At 47.1% G+C, this 5,555-nt stretch overlaps 1 non-coding gene across 1 annotated transcript; it reads left to right on the top strand.

Moving 5' to 3' along the window:
• Positions 1–397: 397 nt before the first annotated feature.
• On the top strand, positions 398–470 carry TRNAR-UCG (transfer RNA arginine (anticodon UCG)). Its single transcript has one exon. It is a non-coding gene; the product is annotated as a tRNA-Arg (tRNA).
• Positions 471–5,555: the final 5,085 nt, after the last annotated feature.

Raw genomic sequence — 5,555 nt, 5'->3', positions numbered from 1 at the left:
GACCGCTTAGGGGAAGCGATGTTATCGGTCGCCCCAACAGCCCAAGGAGGAAAGTGGACGTAGCTGTCTTCGCATGCGCAGTACCGTAGCCCCTAGTTCTTGCGTACTCAAGCCGCTTGTTTACCATAAACTAAAACTCTCTATTAGAGTGTTTTAGATTAGGGGGCGCAAGCGGCTTGCGTACGCAAGAACTAGGGGCTACGGTACTGCGCGTGTGCAGACCTATACGTCGGGGTCCACGCATACCGACGCCTTTAGTTCTTGCGTATACGCAAGCCCCTGTTTCCGGCCCCTAATCTAAAGCTCTCTATTCTTGCCTACAAAAAAAAGAAAGAAAAAGCTACAGAGAGGGCGATATGACGAGCGGTGTCTGCATGTTCGGAGCGTAGCATCGGCTGTCCGCGTGGCCTAATGGATAAGGCGTCTGACTTCGGATCAGAAGATTGCAGGTTCGAGTTCTGTCGCGGACGCGTGTCCTCGGAATATTTTTTTTGTTTTTGCGCGGAATGAGTGGCCGTCGTAATCAGGGTAGCCACGACTCATTGCCATCGCATGGTCAGTGATCCACCATGCCCTTCCACTTTATATGCATCAATTTAGAACTTTTGCTCATCCGTCCGTCTGTGCAATTTTTACCCGGTAAAGGAGCGAGTGCTGATTGAAATGTGCTGATTAGGAAAAAGGACGGGAGAAAATGGCGAAGCTGCAATACAGCCAACTATCCCCATATTTAGCTACATGTCTGTGCGCGGGTTTATAGTGTGCGTGCATGTGGGCGAGTACCTTTTGGGAACAAGCGGCCACACGTGATCGGTGCATAAACATCCGTAAACTGAGGGTACGTTCGATTCGCCTGCACCACTTGAACCAGTTCACGAGGTGCTGCACCCTGCCATTCGTTTCAGCGGTGCAGCAATCACGCCCGCAGAACTACGACGTTCGTTTGAAAAGGTACAGGAAAGGTGCAGGTCTGGTTCATGATTTTGCTGCAGCCGCTCCACTGTCGGTGCCGACTTGGTGCAGGCATAGAGGTGCGAAGCAGCGGCGCAGCAGACGACGCAGCACACGGGCGCGAGCACCGTAAAAAGCCCGCTTACACACGTGTGATGTGTCTACGCAACTGTAGTGTGTATTTACGCCCCAGAAAGCGATCGTACCTGCAGTTCAGGACCTCTCAAACTTGCGCACTCCATGCACATTAGTCTGCCATTGCATGACGTCTACACCGCGTCTGCACCTTTGCATTCGGTTCGAGTGTTTCGCTGCGCCTGCACCTCCAGAATCGACCTGCACAGTTTCTGAACTTATCGTGAGCCGCCGTGAACTGGTTCACAGTGGTGCAGGCGAATCGAACAGACCCTGAAACACGCCGTTCGAGAAGACGCCCATTGAAGAGAACACGCAAGTACAGATAAAGGGAGGGAGAAGGGAAGGCTGAAGGTTCATAAAACCGAACTTCTGCCACGCGACCGGAAACAGGACGTGCATGTAGTAAGCGTAAACGAAAACGAGACAGTTTTAATGCGGCGCTTCAGAGGCGAACTTATGAAAAACGTAGAGCGTTCCGCATGACGAATGGATCGCAAATGCCAAATCCTGTGGCGCCATCTGGTATACAAAAGTCAAGGCACTTTCGATAGGAGTGGCGACGCGTCTTTTGTTCGGCTGAGCAGCGTCACAATAGAAAGTTGACCTTAATAATAACGTCATACCAAAACTTTGGCCTCAAAGAGACATGAGACTAAGCGACAACGGATTCCGCCATTTATGTTTTCCTATCGCCACGAAGAACAAGCAACAAAGCCTAACTGAAATCCAAGCAGGATGCCTCGCTGCCGCCATGCCGTTACTCTAGCCATTCAGAGCCGGTCACGCTAAACCGAAAAGTTAGCGCACACACATAACCCAAAAAAGCTCGTCGCAGCATTCTACGCCTGAGCATTTTGCAAGTGCCACGTTATAGCGTACGCAAGGGCTTTGGATGTGAGTCGACCGCGACGAATGTAAAGTCTCATTGGACGCATCGGTGTTCGTCATCGCAGCCATCTTGACATCTTCGCAACATCGAGGGTTACACGCAGCCTTTTTCGCTGTTTCGCTTGGTAGCGTCTCTTTAGCAGACAAACTTTCTTTGCAAAACTGCAAACGAACACAACCGATTTGTATCCGTCACTGTCACATGCTCCGGAATTGTATAACCATTATTAGGAGTAGCAGCAATCGTTGATTCAAAGCTTGTTTGAGGACCCTAGCATTAACAGCGCAGGCAGCTACATAGTCACTTTGTACTTTCTTTAGATCTCGAGCAATTTTTCTGGAGCGATTGAAAAAAGGGACACCCACTACTACTATCGGAACCTGATCCTTGGAATGTTTATTATTTTTTTCAATGCGCTCTACAAACTTTGCACGGAAGGTTCTGTGCTAGCTTATCGAACCACTGTTTACACCGATAAGGTGTAGCTGTAGTTGTTGGTCCGAAAAGAAGAAACGTATGTACAGTCAACAGCAAAAGTTTGCTGTATGCGGTTTCCCCATCAAATGTCAATTTCTGCACTGTTAAGGCATGACAGTTCGTATTTAATGAATAACTGTGTAGGTGGCGAAGGCTACTACATGCTAAAACATTTACTTCGAGGCTGCGTGACCACGCTTCGAAAGAATTAAGCTGAAATATGGAGAGGTTCATGACGGAATATGGAGAACTGGAATATGGAGAAGTTCATGACGATGCACTTTGCATGGGTTAGACGTAATGACACTTCGCCTGTCATCATCGTTCGAGACTTCAATTAGGACATTTCAAAACAAGACAAGAAATGGTTCAGTCAGTGTGTGTTAGAAGTGTTTGGTTCGTAGGGCCACACCCGTACAAGGCACTCAGCTATATAGTCAACAACGGTCGTGTAATATTTAGCTTTGGCGGAGATTCTGTCTAGGGCTGTAACCGAACCAATCAGTGTGTATCACAGTAATCACAAAGCTATCGTCACTACCATTACCAAATGATGAAAATGAATACATCTGCCCAGTCTACTCTTGTCTAACCATGTGTGATATGCTACAGCTTCGTTGGTCATCGACATTCACAGAGTGAAATGGCTCCTCAAATTTTGGAGAAAGCGGAGTAGAAACAAAATAGTTGCTCGATTATTTCGCCCTTGCCGCACGCTGACCAGGCCGGGGATGGAGGCAGGCCTTTGCTGTACCTCCGGGATGCCAGCCAGGAGCATCTGACCCGGAGCAGTAGCAGGAGGGACCGCTGCTGCCTTGTGAGGACGACATCAGGAAAAGGACATGGGGATCGACCGCTGGCGACGGATCGAACCGGGTGCCGGTATTTGGCAGCATATACAGTAACCTTATGCCTTGCATATATAGTAGAAGGCCGTTACGGCGGTGTTGACGGGTGCAGTGGTGTGGTGTGCTGCCTTTGCCTGGCTGTCAGCCTCTTCGTTGCCCTGGACGCCGACGTGAGAGGGGATGAAGTCCCTTGATAATTTGAAAGTACGGAGATTCTGTGAATCTGCCGCCGCGCCGAAGACCCTCACGCGCCCTCATCTTCCCGCCTCCCGAATCGGCCCTTTTCTAAACAATGAAACAATGATTTCCCCCTGGGGCCGTCGCCCAGGAAACGCGTGCGAAATGACGCTTGGCTTGTGTTTTCATTTTTCGTAGGCGCCATTAACAGGCTGCCTCCCTCTGTTGCCAGTCAAGCTCCGTCGGGGTGCGAGGGGTAAGGTCTTCTACTTTTGAAGGTCCGTTTTATATCTTTTGTATGCACGGGGGCTCAGCGTTTCAGTGCAGCAGCCGGCGTGAAAATGGCTTCAGACTGTTCACTATCCCCCGAACAAAGAAAGGACACGGCGCGTAGAAAGAAGTGGATTCATAGTATCGCCTGAAAGGACTTCGTTTCGACGAAGCTCACTGCGATCTGTGAGCTACTGTGTATTCCTTTGCACTCAAAGGATTTTGTATATTTGAAGCTTATTGCGAGTTCATGAGAATGCGGATAATCTTGCTTAATTTTCTTATCATTTTGCGTCGCGGTAAACGTCATCGTTTTCATTTAATGGTATTGCCCTGTATGTTGCAATAACGATTACTGGTGCGCGGAATTCGCCTACAGTAAGCACTTCAGTTCCTTAATCTCGGTGGGAATTTCCTGCGGAAATGCTTGCAACGCAGACGTTTATTTTGTTGCAAGCTGATAGGAGCGCTTCTGGCTTGGCGCAGGATAGCAAACACTATTTTTAATGCAACAGCATTAGGAGGGTCATGAATGCACCAACCATTCATAGTATGTGTAAAGCGTCGAGGTCTCGCAGACGTCTAGGGTGTATAGAAGAGGATAATAGTAGCAGTAAGAATTCAAGTGTAATACTAGTAGTACAATAATATAATATATAATAATGACTGCACCTAAACTGACTACGGAATAATTACTGTGACTAACAATGACAACTAAACCGAATGTGCCGAATGTGAGTAGGAATGAATAAGCAACGGTGAGAATAAATAATGACTCAGCAATAATGACTGACTTAAAAAACGAACTTGGACGAGTCAGCGAAATTGAGAATAAAGAAAAATGACCTCCGAAAATAGAGAATGAATAAGACTAACTCAGCTATACTGACAATGTCAGAGCAGTAAGGAGAATGGCCATGCAAAATTGGGAATGAATAAGAATGACTCAAGAAAATAAAAACGACTAAGCAAAACTGAGAATGACTAAGCAAAGTTAGAGATGACGCAAAAAAATTACAAATAATTACGAATGACTCTGCAAAACTGGGAATGACTAAGAACGAACTATCAAAATAGAGATTGAATTCAACCAAGTTTAAATGGCTATGAAAAACTCATTAATATGGAGGATGACTAGGCAAAACACGGCATAAACAAGGATGACTGCAAAACTTAAAATGGCGAAGCAGAATTGGCTCACCAAAATTGAAGATGACTAAGAAGGCCTAAGCAAAAGTGTTTTTTTTTTAGTTCAAAAAGTAATAAAGCCGCTGCATGGAAATCTTCCCGAAGTACTCAAAAACTATCCTGCCTCTAAAACCACTCGGGAGCAGCTTCATAAACAGTAGCATTTGGGCGAAAATCCTGCACTAGATAAAATCTACATTTAGCATAACTTCAGTTGGCTGAAAAATATTGAGGAACGTACACATATATGACGTGCATTATTATACCACTAAAACTGTGCACTATTAATACGAAGGGTATTAAAATTCCCAATCCTGTGTGGGCTATAATAGCTCGCAGTTATCGTTCATGCCGCAAGCGTTCACACTTAAGGCTTTTATTGCACAAAGGAGAAGCTCATTAAGGAGGCTCATGGTAGGGTCGAGTCGTAACAAAGAACGTCAACTTAGGCGCGCTCGCGGGCCCCAGCCAAGGCACATGGCCGGATGCCTCACAGTGGCCTTCTCAGCGTGCCGTGCGCAGAGCGTGCAGACGGCCGAGAGAGGATATCGAGGAGGAAAGCGCGGGAGGGGAGGAGAGTTTCGCTACTCTCTATATTAAGGGGCTTTAAGGCGGGA

This window comes from Dermacentor variabilis, chromosome 3, assembly GCF_050947875.1.
Source record: "Dermacentor variabilis isolate Ectoservices chromosome 3, ASM5094787v1, whole genome shotgun sequence".
NCBI lineage: Eukaryota > Metazoa > Arthropoda > Arachnida > Ixodida > Ixodidae > Dermacentor > Dermacentor variabilis.
Note: the sequence above shows the minus strand (reverse complement) of the source record. Positions and strands in the feature narration are given on the sequence as shown.